Here is a 19,771-nt window from a genome sequence, read left to right on the forward strand (position 1 = left end):
TCTAATAACATTCTCTCGTCACGAGGTTATTACGTCCAATTTCATTTTGATTTTTATTTTAATTTAAAGTTAATAAATATATTTTTTAAAAAGTTATTTTTGAAAAGTGAAATATAAAATATATATATATATATATATATATATATATATATATATATATATATATATATATATATATATATATATATATATATATATATATATATAACGTTCCGCCACCCACTTTCGGGTGCCACAACGTTTAACCATGAAAATTTCAAAATCACTATCCCCTCCTTCTGTAACCAATAATGACAGATTTTTTTCTGGGAGCCATATGGCTCATTTGTAACGCCTTTTATACGCCAAGGGTTCACTCGCTTTAACGCTAGGAGGCGCACCGCAAAAAGTTTGTATCTAAAGTAGATAAAATCTGTATTATGTGGCAAATATTTGTGGATAATATTTCGACGTTTAGACACCCAAAATTTGGCAACGCCGATTTGAATGTTCCATTATATTTTCGTGCGATATTTTTCGCGGGTGTGTTAGGTGATGAACTGTCAAAACGAGTCAAAGGGCTAAGAAAAATTTAGTGTTGGTCGCAAGCAAATCAAGTTTTTGATTAGTTAGTTGCAACTTAAAAAAAAGTATTCGAATATTTCTATAGCAATTGCATTTTGGAAAAACTATGAAGTTTGTATAAGTTTTTGTTTTATAATTACCTGTTTACTTTATCAAACATCAATCGATCAGTAAAGCTGTATGATTGGATTTCCCTATATATTTATTCATTTCTAAATTATTGAAACAAATTTCAATAAATATTGAAAAATTATTCAAATACTGTTCAAAACTGACAATAGCAATTTAAAAAGAGATTATACTTTTATCTGTTACAGCAAGCTTCCTAAGATCATGAATAGTTTTCCAAACTAACTTCTTTTAAGTTTTAAGATCATAAAAACGAAAACGCAAAGAGCGAAGTAACAGATTTAGACGACACTGCATCAAGTTCTGATAACGATGTACCAGATTTAAACGACGACGTTTTAAATTTAGATAACGGTTCCTCAAATTGGGATATTATGACAAATTTAAATGCCTACGCACCTCATCTAACAAACGATCCACCACATGCGAATATATCAAATTTGGCATATCCTGCATCATCATGTTAGAACTGATTGGATATCCCAAATAAATATGTAACAGAGTTGAATGAAGGTGCTTCAAATTTAAATTACACATCCAATTTACACACCTCATTTTCAACGTGACGCACAAAACCACTAATCAAATTGGCGTAATGTTGCATAAAACCCAAATTTGGATTTGGGTAGCCAAACAACTCATTTGAAAGGCGATGCATCAAACATATATGACCATGCGAGAAATTATCAAATTCTATATACATTGAGTGAACCACCATTAAAGGAGCAAGAAGATTTTTACGCTGTAAACTTATGTAGCGGGATAGAGAACATTATCCAACAAATTTTCGATGTAGACTCTAAAAAATTTACTCGACATTTGAGTGAATCAAGTGCTTATGCTGCTTCCAAAAAAAACGTATGGCAAATATTTAAACAAGATGTCAGCAACGAACGAAATACTTAGCAAAACACAGCCATTAATGACATTCGGAAAGCTCGCCATGGAGATGATCTCAAAAAAAAATGCTGCACTCCGTGTAAATTGCGAGAAAAAGCTAGATTTTTGTAAGAAATTAGAAAGCTCGGTAATTATACCGTTATGCATTCAGCATTAAAACCAGAAAGCTCCGATTATGTAGTTGAAGCAGTAAAAGCACGTACGACGCAGATACTAAAATGTTTGGAGCTGATTTCCCGGCGTTACATTTTGGAACAACTATAATTATAATCCCAACAAAAAGCAATATTGAAGAAGTTCTAAAGAATTTAGACCATTTTAAAGCTTTGGTTGAGTCGCAATGGACCATCGAATTCGGAAGTCTGGCAACCAAAAATTTAAAATCATTCACTGCGTTAAAACCCAAAACAGTGTTTGATTGTGCGTAAGTTTGTACAGGAAAAAGATCGTGAAACAGTTGCAATAAATAAATAATAATAATAAATTATAATAAAAAATCAGACCGACTGAAAAATATTAGCTGAAGCGGTACTAATAGAGACAAGTCTTGATAATAGGAAAAGGTGATATGAATTCTTATAGAGAACAAATAGAAAATGAAGTGGATCTGTCAACTCAAAGCGAAATGACAATGGCTCTGTCTGAAACTGAAAAATTGCTGACTAAATATTATAAACGCAAGACTGCTATACGAAAGGGAAGTAGACTTATAAGTATTATGTTACCGAAAATATTGCAACAACAGCTTTATCAAACTATTTATGGAAATGGAAATACATATTTTATTACATTCCCAAATTCATCAAGATAGATGGATGGGTGTACCGCTATACGAAAGTACGCAGAACTGAGTGGGGTACAAAACCCCCATTATTAACGGCTTGCAAAATTAGAAAACAAATAGCACCTGTTACAGAGATTCTTAATAATAATGTTATTCCACAAGACGTTTACCCAATTGCTAAAGTAACGAAAATTCTTCAACTAGTGGAGCAAGGAAACATGGATAATTTTAAGAATTACAACTTGGATAAAATTGACAGACCACAATTTAGACGCGGAAAAAGAGGATGTATCTTCAACATCGGGCACACAAAATTGCTTTAGTGATGAAGGGATGAGCAGTTTTCACCTATGCATTTTAAATACCCAAAGTTTAAAGCCATATTTTGTCCCTTTGATCGATAATAAAGGACATTGCACACGAAAAAATTATCCCTGAAGTTATCAACTTTCGAATTCATCTCAAATCACTTATTTCTTCATTCCTGTCGGATATCGAAATCGACTCAGATGAGGAAGTAGCTACAGCAAGAATTATTTCTAGGCGAAGAAAGTTTAAGAAAAATTTTGGTTCATCAAAAACAATTTGTTAGATCATATGTTTCCAGCCTTAAAATATATTTTAGGAGATACATTTTAAGGATGCTATTGACAACAAAAAAGCTCTGAGGAAGCAGGAATGCGAGATATTTATTAAAAAACATAATTCTTGCGAAGGTGTTATTTGGTTTCGTGTTAAAACATTCCTATTTAATACTTACCTTTACGTTAAAAAATAGTTTGAGGTAAAAATAATTTTATTTTCATACTTGTATCTTGTTATAATTAAATGGCCGGATTTGAGGGATTTAAATATGTGTTTCTAAAAAATAAGAGCTAAATGGAGTGAATAATAACAATGAAGTGAAATGAATTTTTATTTACCTCGAGTTTGCATTAAAAATCACAATTAGAAACAATAATCACTGAACTGACTTCAGCGTGTACTAAGTTTTATGTATATAGGTATATATGTGCCACATAGCCAATATTTGTACAAGTGTCAGAAGGGCAAAATATATCTCTGTATAATATAGCGGGTGCTCATTTGACTACTTTCATAATGGGTGCCAGAAAGACACACATATATATATATATATATATATATATATATATATATATATATATATATATATATATATATATATATATATATATATATATATATATATATATATATATATATATATATATATATATATATATATATATATATATATACAGTTTTATGTAAATTTTATTTCTTCGTACCAAAGTAACTTTCAGTATGCAAGTTTTTTCAATTTCTGTTCTGTTCTTCTAAGTCTAAATCAGTCTAACTCTACTATTTCCCTAGCTTCTCAGATAGATATTGCAATTTGTGTTACTATTTATTTCTTAGGGAGTTTTTTATAATCAATGATAAGTAAAGAACGTTGATGGATGTTGATGGATTGATGGATATTTTAATGTTATTATAGTTGAAAATATCTTGATTAGTAAAAAATGAGTAATATGTTTTGCCGGATTCTGTATTTGCAACTTTGTTTTCCAATTAACCATGAACCCCTACACGTATAGCAAAGTGGTTACAACAAAGTTTAATTTTTTAAATTGCTCAAAATATTTTAGCTACACAAAAGGAACTTGAAGGCGCGAAACCGAACGGTGCCACAAAGGCAATATAGCTTATCAAGTAACGCATCGATCCAAAATCCTAACTTTCGAAGCGACTCTTTTATTCGTTCCCCATTCCAAAACATCTGAAGTATCGCTCAAGTATACAAAGACGTGAAATTGGAAATGTGAAATCTGATATACTGAATCGTTAACTTGTCAGGAATTTCTGATGAAAGTGAACGGTATATTTCATTTAGAGTCTTATATAAACAACGTGATTTAAAAAATATTCAACTAATAAAAAGGAAACAACGTATAATTTTTTAAATCAAATTTCGAATTCCGTGTCAAATTTCACGCATAATTTTATGTAGGATACTCTATATCTATCTGTTGCTTTTTCTAAGCAAAGGAATAAAAAACGGAAACGTAATATTGAAATAAACAAGTACAATTACATTTGTCAGTACAGTAAGTGAATATGTCGCAGTAACACAGCTCGTGTATTATTTGTTTTAGAGAAAAATTTTAAGTACGGAAGTTATGGATGAGACTAAAAGAAACAATTTAAAATTATTTTCAGATAATTCATAAATATGAGGGAAATCAAACTTTTTTTTTGGCACCCCCTGTATATTATATTCGCTTTTATTGTTATGCTCTATACTGAATGATTTCGGATCTATGTCCCTTTTTTTCGTCAAAAATGCCATGTATTTAATGCTCTGTATTATTGACGCCGTTACCGACAGCTGTAATTTTATTTCGCCAGCAATTTTATACAGTCGTACAGTCATTTATCCTACACTGTTTTGAAGTTAGTTCGAATCGTTTATACAGGGTCAAGAGTCAAAATGGAAAATACTAATTTTCGTGAAAAAAACAAATTTAACACCATGCGAAAATATGACAAGAGTGAGAACCAAACAAATATTACCTGAAGGGGAAAAGTCTACAGAGATGAATTAACTAATTCTTTCAGATAAAAGCATTCGTTAATACAAAATACAAAAACAAGCAACAGTGTTTTAAGCTAGGGATAATATTAAAAACGCAATATTACTATTGCTAATAGTTCCAGAAAAACACTTAAAAACCAAAAATGAAAAGAGCAAAACAAAAAGGAACTGTTTAACTAAGTTTGACTTTATTTATTGCTCGAAATGTCTCCCACCGACTTTAATACAGGGTCTAACACGTTCTTTAAACGATTTGGCAGTATTGGTTGAAATTTAGCGACTAACACTTTGAAAGGCTTCTTTCTCTTACCCTCTGTGTCCTATCCTCCACATATCGCCACAGAAAATGTGTGTGTTAAATCAATCGGACCAACGTTTCCTATCCACCGTTGAGGAAATAAATTATTTCAGTAGTTCGTAAATTTATGGGCATTTGTGCACGTGTGTATATCATGAAAGATCCACATTCTCTGCCTCACTTCGTTTGGAATAGGTTTTAACATATTTCGAAACCTCTGCTCAAAAATTTGAAATAAACTTAGCCCGTAAATAACACATATTTGAAAAAATCATATTGCGGATTTTTTTTGTGTCTATTTGCAAAATGTTGATCTAACTGGATATTATTTTCATTGAGTTCGTAATGAAGTTGTACATGAAAACAGTCCGACAAAAACGATTCATTAAATTCTCGAGGGTTCTAGAAGGATGCATTTTATCAGGATACTGCTGCTGCTTGTAAATTCTCAGTACGAAAATCATGTCGACCATTTCTTCCTTCAAAAATTAATTGTTGAGTTGGAAGTTTAGTAACTAACAACAAATTAATTGAGCAAATTAATACAAATAGGATAGGCAAACAAGCCTACGTTCCCACTAAAAGACGAAATAAAATTACAGCTGTCGGTAACGGCGTCAATAATACAGAGCATTAAATACATGGCATTTTTGACGAAAAAAAGGGACATAGATCCGAAATCATTCAGTATAGAGCATAACAATAAAAGCGAATATAATATACAGGGGGTGCCAAAAAAAAAAGTTTGATTTCCTTCATATTTATGAATTATCTGAAAATAATTTTAAATTGTTTCTTTTAGTCTCATCTATAACTTCCGTACTTAACATTTTTCTCTAAAACAAATAATACACGAGCTGTGTTAGTGCGACATATTCACTTACTGTACTGACAAATGTAATTGTACTTGTTTATTTCAATATTACGTTTCCGTTTTTTATTCCTTTGCTTAGAAAAAGTAACAGGTAGATATAGAGTATGCTACATAAAATTATGCGTGAAATTTGACACGGAATGCGAAATTTGATTTAAAAAATTATACGTTGTTTCTAGAAGGATGCATTTTATCAGGATACTGCTGCTGCTTGTAAATTCTCAGTACGAAAATCATGTCGACCATTTCTTCCTTCAAAAATTAATCGTTGAGTTGGAAGTTAAGTACCTAACAACAAATTAATTGAGCAAACTAATACAAATAGGATAGGCAAACAAGCCTACGTTCCCACTAAAAGACGAGTTTGAAAACATTATTTATATTTCAATAATATTTTGCGCTTAAACAAAGACAGAATGTCTAACTTAATGGAAAGAAAGGAAACATTATTTTACAAAATTAGAAGTTTAACTATTTATTTTTATTTTTTATGGCTTATTGCGATATTTTATCACCAGTCATCGGGAATATATTTAGGGAAACCTTTGATAATAAGGTCTTCGACATTGATGATACTTTTGTAATTTAGCCGCAGACACCCTAAAATATGTCTTACCATTAAACTATAATAATCTCCCATCCTTAAATATTCCCTAACAATTCCACATTAGAAATATTAAGCATATGCATATGTGACAGAGAATACATTGGGGAGATCGGACGAAAAACATCATCTAGGCTCAAAGAACATGAAGCAGCATTAAGATTACCGCACGAAACGGGACAACAAATCCAATGTTAATTTAGTGCCACTCCCCTCAAACAGTCTATAAGCAGGTAGAGAGAATGCGAGATAGTTTCAGTTAAGCTCTGAAGAAGCCAACACTATGATTGGCGGCACGTCATCGAGTTCAATTAATAAATAACCGCGCAGGAGGAATTCAGAAAATTTGCAAATGGTATTCCTTAATTTTAATAGATTGCTGAACAAATTTAGTGGGTAATTTCGAATATTAATAACAAATTATTAAGAAAAGATTGTCTTCTTTTTATTAATTTTATTTTGAACTGATTTTCGTATAATATCTGGTTTGTTGAAGATATGATCTCAATGAAAACATTCTGTTTCACTTCCAAAAATTACTTTAGAATTAAAAAACAAAAAAGGAATTTATCAAAATGTCAATCCTAATTTCTGTCAAATCGTCTTGGTTTTATAATAGTACGGCAGACATCCTGAGTATTAATTAACTAATTATTATAGACCAAAGGGTGTGAACAAAGTATTGTCGAATAAAACTTAATAGTGTTCGGCGAGGAAAACATAAATCTGCAATTAATTCCGCTCGATGTTTTTTTTTGGCGCGAGAATAAGGACAAAAGACGGTCGAAATGTGGCCGCTTTCTTTGGGGCGAAATGGGTGATACGCCCGTCTTAGACGATTTATATGTTCAGAGAATACACGTGAAGAGTTTTTGTTTAATTTGTTGCAAAGGGGTATTGATGTTCAGTCGCTCACAATGCACAGAAACAAATTTTGTAAGTAAAATTAATAAATAGTCTTCATCAATATTTTACACGAATGCGCTGAAAGACTACGAAAAATGAAATATAAGTTTTAGTTTGATTGGGCAAATTTTTTATGAATAAGTCAGAATTTCTAATAATTTCTAAAAAAAAGTCCTCACTATATCTGAAAAATAAGTCAGAATTTATAAAAAAACAATCAGAACTACGAATTGATTTCTGAAAGAGGAGAATCTAGATAGCTACTATGGTACGGCCACGAAATGGAAACGGAAGTGAAACAGAAGAGAAAGGTGAAGGCCAGTAATGCAATGGAAAGAACAAATAAGAAAAGTTGCGAAAGATAAAGCAATTGAGGACGATGACTGGAAAGAAAGGAAGAAATGGCGATTAAAATGCGGGGTGAATTGGCTGTAGCATGATTGCTTATATATCACGTGTCCCAACAAGGACAACGAGGTACGGTATTGGGAAAAAGGATGGTGCTAGAAATTTGGAAACAAAATTATTAAGTCACCGGAAGATGTAATTGTTATCTTGAATTTGAACTTACTGTAAAGCTGATATTTTTCCACTAAAAATTACGTTTAATCACCAACCCCGTCGCTAATCAATTGTTGGAAAACAATTAAGCCAGTTATCGACGTATTTGCGAAACATTAGATAGAATGTCATCTGAACCGATCGTAATAATTTTAGTTCTTAAACAGAAAAGAACTAAGCACAAAACTGGAATTTTTCCTTACGAAAAGTTTTTAAAATTGAGGCTAGATATTTTGATAAAGAGTACGTTGGTGAACCGATGGTGCTAACGATAAGCCGAAGAGATAGATTTGTTTCGTGAATTTTGAGAGTGACCGACAAAGAAGAAATCGAGTAGGTATGTACCTCCAAGTTTCACAGGGTGCAGAGGTTTCTTTGACAAAGTGTCTCGATTGCCTAATTAGTTTAAATCTGGCAAAAATGTATTGCATTAAAATTCATTAATTAATCATTTAAATTTATGGCAACGTATTGCCTAGAAGAACTCGACGAAGGGTAAAACTGATTATTTCACTACCCATTTTGTTACTTAAATAATTCAATAATGAATAAAACTGGATAGTCTTCATCGATTGATTAGTTTTGGTTAACTGACTAAAGTTAATTATTAATAGAAGAATATGTGATTATACTAAACATTTGAAAACGGCTAAACATGTCAAAATGTATAAATGTCAGTTAAGGTATTATTTGGTTCTCTGAATGAATCGTAAAAAGTAATAGGGATAAATAATAACATTCATTAATAACATGGCGCCTATGGAAAAGAGTTGTGTATCACGGGCTCGTTCAATTGCGCACCGAAGTTGCAAAAAATCGACCACCGATACGACACATGAAAAACATGCGAAAAGTGAGTCACCACCTGCAACGATCTCGATAGTTCTTTTCGGAGTGCTGATAGTTTTAAAACAGTGATTCACGCCAACAAGAATTGAAATCCACAATCCGCACCATTCGACCGTCCCAGGCAGGTATTTAAGTTGCGTGCAGAACAATCATCAAATTAGTTTCAGACAGCGCTCAGTAGCACCTGACGCATGAGAAATTCAAAAGGTGTGTCCCTAGAAACCCTTTTTAACGACTCCTATTTAATTACAATGCATTAATCCCTTTTGGAAATATGGACATTTATTTAAGAAATTGTTGTTATACGCCTATCCATTCCTTTGTAGAGAAAAAGCAAACAGTATTAAACAAAAAGAATTTTAAATTTTCTTGGCTTTTAGATAGTGCAATTATGGCAAGGAATGACTAAATGATTTTTTTTTCAATTTTTTTACATCGTACGTCGCTATTTATGTAGGTTTCTTTGCCTTGCAGTTTTATAATGTTTTCTGTGTCATTGACTGATATAAGTCAATTTTCCAATAGTTTTTCGTTTCCTTTTATCTGATCAGTATCAACAAATTCTATTTTATTAGTGCTTGTATCCTGGTCAATTATTTCCGTAACCGTTTATTCAATTTGTTTTAGGGTGAAAAATTGTAAAACCGTTGTGGATTAATTTTGTTGCTCGCGAATAGAACGCCCGTAAAAATTTTAAAGCAGAACGATAATACGTTTCCCTGGTTTTTTATTTACCGAGAAATCTATAAGTAAACACACAACGCGAGAATAGAAATAGAGTGTTTCTTCGGAAATTTATTACCCACTTGTGCGAGAATGAATTTCGCTAAAAGCTTGAGAAATTTTTCTCTTGCAAATGCACCGGAATCCGTAACGTAATATAAACTCCCTCCGGCTGTACGTTTCTTCCTTGAAACAGGGTCAGCGAGCCTCATTAATATCCGCCGCAAGTAACTTTGCAGTCACTTCTAGTCTTTATCGGAAAACTCTACGCCCGATGCAATTCGAAAAGAACCTCGGTGATATAATAATTTTCCGTTTCAGGGGTACAGATGGAATTTATTCGCAATCGATTTCACGCACCGTCGGGTTAATTTGTGAAGCAGAGCGGAAGCCGCACAAGTATTTGTTTTGTTGGAGGGATCAATAATATTCTTCTTACCTTCAGGAGACCGACGAAATCGACTACGCTCATCACCAAACTCGAGATATCAGATCGAGATTCAGCATCGAAAAAAAAAAATGTTTTTATTTCATTGTTCTGAGTAACGCGCATTCGGCAAGTTCTTCAAGCCGGATAAAATTCTAACGGTCGGATATGCAGGGTTCAAATTTTCCTCCCTATTAATCCTGGGCGATGCGCAGCAGCCCGCTAAATATTGAGCCGATTAGTCATCGGCAGGCTTTTTGTCGGCTATTATTGTTTTTGCTCGGAAAGTCTCTCTGAGACAAAGTAAGCGTCCGAAATTTCGAGATACCAAGTTAAAATCTGACAGAAATTTGGACTTTCTTACGCAGATGGAACCAATTGAAACTGGGCGGGACCGAAAAGTCCCGAAGTTTTTGTTTTAAAAAATTGAAAAACTTTTTTCGGTACTAAAAAAACGCGATTTTCTTAAACGCTGTATATCCGAATTCTTGAACCAGAGGAAGACCCGCGAAATTTGGGACAATGACCCAAAAAGAGTGTTCCGGTTTCAGGCAAAAAAGTGAAAATTGGCATTTTTAAGAGTAAATTATTGGTCATAACTATAATACTGCGACAGACAGTGCCGTCTGGTTTTTCTTTATTCTATAATTTTATCAGTTTTAAAGAAATTAACGTAAGAATCTGGACCAAGGTAGGCAGGCGCTAGTTACCTAGCTTTCAATGAAATATTTCATTATAACTTTTTTACCTGAAACTTTTTAGCCATTTTGGATAAAAAATCAAATAAAGTGGTTATTTTTAAGAAAATAAACTATTCTTGTTTAATATCGATAAAACCCTTAATTGTCGATAACCCTAAATTTTAATGTTGTAATGCTCGAGGACTTCAACAACCGGCATTATTATCGACTTAGATGGACGAGCAAATCTTAATGAGAAAACCGAAGCAACAAGAAGTGCGAAAAATTGGAGAACTATTTTTTCCGTAGTGTTTGTCTTAATAAATTTGAGAAAATGCTGAAGCATTACGTATTCACAAATTTTCAAGTTCTGCTCCGAATTATACAAGCCAAAACATACTATCTGCCAAATACTTTACAGGTGAAACTGGAGAAATTCGTCCTAAGCACAGGGTACAACTGTCGAGCAAAATTCTGAAATACGCTTCTTGCACAACAGACGTATAGAAAACAAAAATTTTGAATATCCTTCATAATGAGAGACTTTATCCATAACTTGTTATGAGAAACACAAGCAAGATATTGTTTACGGACAAAGCCACTTTTACCAGATATGGTGTATACAATTGGAGAAACCATCGCACTTGGCAACAAGAGAAAATTCATTTGGTGAGAGAAAGACCTTTTTAGCATAAATTTTCAATAAATATTTGGTGTGGCATTATTGCTGATTTTAGAATTTTGGCAATTCTATTAGCAATTCAATTAGGCAAACATATGGTTTATGCAGTGTGGTTACCCATTATACTAGATTCATTCGAGATTTCCTGGCTTCCCATACAGATGGATAGGTCGCGGTAGCGAATTTCCTTGGCCACTCAAAGGAGTTATTTTATATAAGGAAGAAATCCACGAGGATCTTCTGCAGAAGATGAATGGAGAAGTCGATGCCATTAGGAAGAAAAAAGTACCTTGCTCAAAATAAGATAGCATTTAAGTAAGGGAAAAAGGAAATGTATTCAGCTTAATGGCAGATAATTTACTCAGTTATTAAAATAGTTGGTGGTACTTATTACTGAAAATATTGATTAATTCTTGTAAATTTATAGATTATTAAAACAAACAAGGTCAAAGCCTAGTTCAGTTTGTCCATTTTCTAAAATAAACAAGAATACATACAAAGTTATAATGAAGATATTCCACTGAACCATTCGTAACTAGTACCCTCTACTAACAACCTAAAAATTAAGTTCAAATTCAGATTTGTCGCATTCGAAAAGCTCTTCGTGCAAATTTTTACATCATTCGTTTCAAAACTGATTAAATTTGTGAAAGAAATAATAAATTGAAACTCAAACTTTAACACCTTGTATCTTTTAAATGAGCAACATTTTATCGAAGCAATTTTGTATCGAATGGTATAATTTGATGGCTAGAATCTACGACTACTGTATGACCAATTCATTATGGACCACTCGGTATTTCCTTGATCTATCAAAGCACGCAAATAATTGCAAATGTCACAAATAAGTCTGAGCGACAAGAGATCACAAATAAAACTATCATTTCGCCGAAGGGGAGCTATAACTAGATCGACAATTTTGTACGTGTCTGAGTTTCCTATGCTTTACGAAAGAAAAATCTGACAAATCTCAAAGAATGCGGAATCTCTCAAGAACCCGAATAAGCCTATTTACTTGAAATGCATCGCCGACCCGAATACATGCTATACGTGTACATGTATAAGAGGCACGTACCCAGTTCCCTTGCTTTTGTTTTTCAGTAAATACGAGTAGAACATCGATTTTCTCGATCCGTAAAGCATCTAGAGGGTGTCCCACACCCAATATTTCACCGATCTGTTATGGTATAATATAGTAGTCTAAATAGACAAAATTTGAAAATTTATAATCGAACATGTGAAATAATACAATTTGACTTTACCGTCAATAATAATTTAGAATTCTAGCAGTTGGGACTCTTTATCGACTAAAAGATAAAAATATGAAAAATTTCATTGATAATTGTTAGAATATTTTGTTTTTTGTATGTCGTACTTTTCATGAGGTGATATACGTGGGACATTTTAATGCGGACTTTTTAAATCCAAACAATCCCGTCGCCTCCTGTCTACAATCATGTAATTTTTTTCAAATCATAAACGAACCTACACGAATAACTAAAACCAGCAACAAGTTATTAGATCCGTGGTTTCTAGTGGGGTACTGGATACTGTGTGACACTGTGACCTCTTTATAATTAAGCCAAAAACTCTCCCGAAATTTACTAAAGTGGGTTCTTACTAAAATTTTGATTAACAAAAATTTAATGCCAACTTGGCACAGCTTCGTTGGTACTTATTAACTAGAGAACATAATATTGACCAAAAAGTTGGTCCATGTAACAACTTCATCTTATCGATTTACGATCGTTACTTTACAATAGAAGAAGTAAGGGTCAGCAAACCCAAAGATCCTTGGCTAATACGTAATTAGAATTTAATCATGAAAAAGATGAAGTCCCGGTCTTACGAAAGTTAAATAGAACTAAAAACCTAGCTGATTTTAGCGGATCAAGAACAGCACTAGCCACTGTCGTATGTGACATAGTTGAGGTGTATGACAGAGGTGAGGTTACTGCACTCATCTTATTAGATTTTTCAAAGGCGTTTGACACCATTGATTAATAATTAATATTAGCTAAACTTAAATACTATTATCTAAATCAGATGGTAGATGTCAGTGTATAGTATATGCTAAAAATACTAAAGCAATCATTGACAATGAATTTCTAATACCTAATATCTTTAAAAATTAATAATATTCCCTTACATGTTGTTGATTCTGCTAGAAATCTTGGAATCATTTTATACATGGAGCTTGGGTTTCGCGAACATGTTAAGAAACTAGATAGATAGTTCTTAATTCCAAAAATTGTTATCCATGTCAACAATAAATGAAATGACGTCAAAAACGTATATTCTTAATGTTACATAAGGATTATTTACATGTTTAGATAGTTATCTAAGCTATATGGCCCAAGTTCAATTACGAGTTTTTTAATTTCCCTTTTAAACACATTTCTATTATTAATTCGTCTAACTTTCAGAGGTAGTTAATTTAACAGGTTTACACACACATACTCTTTTGTGTGATTTGCAAGCGATGCAACTGATAGGTGTAATATATTCCGATCTCGTAATAAAATTTTCTGTATTTAGTCGTTGAAATAAATGTTCATTTCTATGAAGGGACATAAGGTATTTAAATATGTATAGAGCGTATTGTTGGTGTACACGCAACAAAAGAAAAAAATATTGTTATCTATATTTAAAACACACAAATGTGATGCTACGTGCAGGGTACCATACTCTGATTGGACGAAAAATTTGAGTACGATCTGCTATCGGTAAAATTTTTGAACGCCCACTTCGACACTTACACAGTTCGAGAAGTGAAGTTAGTGGTTAACACTCCTTCAGTTTTGGAGAGCTGGGGCCCCAGAAGCAAAACATCAGCAGCTACAGGTGAGTACCTTGTTTCGGTTATCGCGGTTATGTGTATTGCGCAATTGTGCCTATGGAATTACCTTTTCGGTCATAATGTTGTACATAGGGAATAACTAAATTCCAGCAAGCTTACTGTCCTCTTGCGCACCTGAATTTTCGAACCGACGTGTGCTAACACGTCCACTGTCAAAATTCCCATTCGATTCTTCTTATTACACTTATTACCGTTTTCTGACTTATATAAAATAGTCTTGAATAGGACTATTTTTTCCCAAAATAATATGCCGCATTTCATTATTGATTCGAAGTTAGCAAAATATAATGCCGTTAGTGTTTTTTCGTACATACACCTACCAATCATCCTAATACCATGGTAGTTTGAATTTAATTTAATTATTAATTGAGTTTTATGAAAAGACCAGCGCAGATGTTCATTCAGATATAATAATAATAATACTAATAATAATCAATTTTATTTTACATTTTGTCATAAATACATTACCTAAAAATAATATACCAAACACAAAGGAAATCGGCGTCAAAAAATAAAAAAGCACTGGATATTCTTACAAATTTCAATTACATCGTATTAATTAAACAATTATTTAAATATTACAGAAAAAATCTTCTATGGAGTAAGTTTTTAACTCTATCAATAACTTTTTTATTGTGCATTTAAAGATTTTTAGATTTGCAATTGTTTTTACCTCATTTGGTAAAATTTATTACACAATCTCAGGCACATGACTCCTTTCAGTTAAGGTTAAACGGTGAATAGGGTAATTTACATTTAGGGTTCTGGTATTATATCTATGAAATATCTGAAGTCCTTTCGATTTTTAAAAAAGAATATCAATGCCTCATAAATATATAAATCATATACAGTAAAAATACCTTCAGCCTTGAACACCCCCTACAGCTCTCTCTAAATTGCATTTTTTTGACAGTGCGAAGAGTCCTCTTTTGAACCACGAAAATTTTCTGTAGTTGACCACTACCTCCCCAAAAGATAATTCCATTTCCTTATTCATATAATTTGCAACGACTCTAACTCCATAACAAATTGAATTTAATTTATTTAGCAGATAATCAATATGTTCAGAGCAATCAAGAAATTCGTCAATTTGTAAACCTAACAATTTAGTGCTATTTACAATACTAATATTTTCTTTACTTATCCATATTCCTAATGGTATTTCAACTCTACATAATTTAGTTCTAAACATAATTAAATTCGTTTTCTCTTTTTTTTAATATCAATTTATTTCCTAGAAATCAGTCATAAGCCCTTGTAAAAATATCGTTACCGTTATCACTAACCTCAGTGAGATTATTTCCACCTACAAGCAGGTTGGGGTCATCCGCATAGAAAATTATGCTCTCTTCTTCTGACTGTGTTACAAAATACAAATCATTCGCAAAAATGGTAAATAGAATTGGACCAAGAATACTACCTTGTGCTATGCCCAGATTATTTTCCTTAATATCCGAAAAATAACTAGTGCCATTTTGGGTTATTTTTACTTGTTGTTTCCTTCCTATTAAGCATGATTGAAGCAATTTTAGAACATTACCTCTTACACCGTATAGATACAATTTTTTGAGCAACAACTCCCTGTCTATACAGTCGTATGCTGTAGAAAGATCTAAGCACGCACCTAAAGCTATTCTTTCGCCCTCCAAGTGTTTTAAAATTGCTTTTATAAACTGAAATATAGCGGTTTCTGTTAATTTATTAGCCACATAACCATGCTGATGATTGTTGAATATCAATATCTCATCTCAAATCTCAAATATTTTAGAAAACCCGGGCAAAGGCTAATTGGTCTATAATTGGTAATTATTTCTGATCTTCCTAGAGCGGTTTTATTAAAGCTGTCTTAAGTTGGTCTGGGAAAACGCCATTTTGAAAGGATTCATTAATCAAAAGACAGATCACTTTACCAACATACGGGACAGAAATTTTTATTATACTGGTTGGAATCTCGTCTATTCCACTACTATATTTATTTTTAATTTGTCCAGCAAAATGAAAGATTTCATCTGGTGTTACTGCTGTTAAAAACATGGACTGTGAATTTAGGTGTATTTTATTGGAAAATGGTTTTTTCTAGGTTTTCCAATAATTCAGGTACAACGTTCAATATATATTCATTAACATCATTTAACATTTGATTAGGATTCCAACTCATACCAATGTCAGCCCCTAAACTGTTTCATTTGGTTTTATTATCGGAAAGCTTTAGCTTAATGTCATATGCCTGAGATCGTTCAGTTTCCAAAAGATTATCATATTTTCGCTTAACAAAAATATATTCCTGTTTATATCGAGCACTTTGTCTAGCCAAAACTAACAAGATATCTAGTTTTCGTTTACATTCTCTAATCTCATCATTATCTTTATATGATTTTACACCAGTGTTTCTTATTGTTTTTTTAGGAAAGCATTGATCAAACAGTGTAGAGAAAATATTCATAAAAGAGTTCCACTCTTGGTTGGCATCATCCATTTCTATCATAATTACATCCTCCCACTTTTGTTCTTGTAGAAAATTTATAAAAGTTTGCTTATTTTTTTCTGAAAAGATTCTTTTAAAATGAGCCGTATGTTGTCTAAAATTCTCTAAAGGTAATGTAATTTTCTGAGCAGTATGATCAGCAATAAAAGCGTCAAATACTAGAATGTTTCCGTATTCACAATTCACGAAGATGTTGTCAATACAGCTTGCTGTATGTGACGTTACCTTGTGTTTTCAAAAAACCGTAGGCAAAAAGTTAAATGAAGAAATTAGTGAAATTAAGTTTAATTTTTGTCCATTTTCTCTAAGCATGTCTATGTTAAAATCCCCAGCTATAACAATTTTTTTATTCTCCTTAAAAATATCTAAGAGTACCTTTTCTAAGCAATATAGGAAGACGTCTATAGTTCCTGATGGAGGTTTGTAAATTGACATAACTATTAACCGATCTTTCTTAAATGTGCACTCTACTCCTGCGCACTCAAAAACATTTTTTATTGATAATTCACTTTAGTTATTTCTCGGTTTACACCTCACAGATTTATGCACATAAATAGCACTTCCTCCATGTTCTCCATGTTCTCGTCAAAAGGCACTTACTAGGTCTTTTATCCCTAACGTTTTCAATTCTTCCTGAGTTTTCCAGTGTTCTGTTACACACAACAATTTACATGAAAAGTTGTTTTGAAGCATATTATTTATGCTGCACCTAACGTTCCCTAACGATTGGACTTTCTAGTTCACAAATTTCTTCGGGTATTATAGGTTGGTTTTTGCATGGAAGACTGCAGATATATGGTTGCAAATTTTCCGGCACTCCCCTCGAGACGTACTTCATTTTTGGGAGGGCATTTCCCTGTAATTTTATTATCTGAGTGAATTACCCGTTTGTCATATTTAAAACTTTATGCGTTTTTTAATAGTTCATCGTATTCCTTTTTTGCAGTTTTATAAGTATCCCTATATTGTACGTCACGATATGAGTAATAAATCTAGCCGTTTCTTGCAATTTATAATTTTTGGGTTGGGTTGGGTTAAGTATATAGTTTATATACAGGAAAATATTGATCCCTCTGAGTTTTTTGTATGTGTCCATGAAATTATCCCATTGGTTATGTCTAGCGAATATACATTTGAAAAATTTTCTCCCAATCGCACAGGAAAACAAAAGTAGTTTTTGTTTTCCTCTAAAAAGATTCTTTTATACTCAAGGTTTCTAGAATTATTCAGATTAACTTTAAACTCAATTTCCTGTGCCAAATGGCCTGAGATAAAATTTTCTATTACACTGGTATGAAGAAAATCTGAATTCGTCAGTATGTGGTCAATATAACTAGCAGTATTTACCTTAATGGTCGTCATTACATTGCTACTATTGCTAAGAATTCAGAGTCTGCTTTATTTTTTGTTAAGGAGTTCTATGTTAAAAGCTCCTATTATAAATATATGTTTTTTTCTTTGAATATTTGCTCCATCTTATCTATGTCTATGTCTATCTATGTTTTTATGTCTCCCGATGGCGGTCTATATACCGTAACCACCGTAATATTTTTGTCACCCCCCTGATATTCAATGGCCGCGCATTCAGATACTCCACATAATGCTAAACCACACAGTTTTATCCTGATTTAAATCTTTTGGTTATTAATTGTTGTAATTGGCCTTCATTTTTCCAGCATTCTGCATTGTTCATTAGTGTATCGTTTACTCTATCAATTGCATTTCCAAGAGACTGCACGATCTGGTGTATTATGCAAACGGTTTTGGGACAATTTTTCTGATTATTTTCTGGGGAAATCGGTTTTTTGATGCAATTTTTTCTTGCTATAAAAATTTTTTCTGCATAATTTAGTTGACTTGAATAATTTATTAGACTTCCTTGATAAAAGGGGCAGTTCCTATCGCGTACTGAGTGCTGGCTTTCCTGATATCTAAGTTTCATCTTTGAGCAGTTGATATACTTTAGTTTAATTAGTGACACAATGATGTCTCATAACAATATTTGGCGACATGTCCAAATCCACAGCAATGAAATATTTGATCAAGATTTAGGTGTTCCAACACATTATGTCAAAACTTATTGTCTTTTTTTTTTTAACCATTTGGCTATGTTGATGGTGCAAGAAGGATCCAATTTTCTTTGGCTTGATTACGAGAGGTTTTCTTTATTTAGTTTTAATTTCTCATTCATTTTGATTAGTTCATCGATAAATTCATTGCCGTATATCTTTTCAATATTCCTGTTACCATGAAAATCGGATTTATCACTTCAATTTCTTTCAGTTTGATGTTATATTTATTTTCCAGTGTTTTGTTCTCCAATTTACTTTGCTGTGTCATATTATGACTTTTCAATATAATTTTTTTTGGAGCACTGTTCGGTATCGTTTTTGCTGGTTTTTGTGCGGTATATGCGTATGTTTTCTGGTGAAACTAATTCAAAAAGCATTTAATGCATTGCATTTATGTGTCTAAATCTTGAGCCTAGGATACGCATTCAAAAAATTAAGAATAGCTGTTGTGGTCTTGCTTGCAATCTTCGCAGATATGATCTTGTGTCAGAAAAAATAAAAGAATTGGACTCTCCACTTGACAAATTCTACTTATCTCTACTTATCTCAAAGTCAAATTATGTTATAATCCAGTTATCAAACAACGACAGCTTACTCGACCTTGGAACTACCAAAAATATAACAGTTTTGCAACTACGATCTGATTAAGGAATTAACACTTATCACCTCAGTTCTTCGATTAAACAATTTCCCTACTGAGGATATCAGAAGGTCCATTAAAAAATAAGGCTCACCAAAACCACCTACACGAAGTAACTACCAAAAATGACTCGCAAA

General features: G+C 32.5%; 1 protein-coding gene across 5 annotated transcripts in view; it reads right to left on the reverse strand.

The window, feature by feature from the left end:
- LOC132701219 (chaoptin-like) overlaps positions 1-19,771 on the reverse strand; it is a 701,991-nt gene that overhangs the window by 303,401 nt on the left and 378,819 nt on the right. The window lies entirely within an intron of this gene.

This window comes from Cylas formicarius, unplaced genomic scaffold (genome assembly GCF_029955315.1).
Source record: "Cylas formicarius isolate icCylForm1 unplaced genomic scaffold, icCylForm1.1 PGA_scaffold_4__25_contigs__length_36172078, whole genome shotgun sequence".
Taxonomy (NCBI): Eukaryota; Metazoa; Arthropoda; class Insecta; order Coleoptera; family Brentidae; genus Cylas; species Cylas formicarius.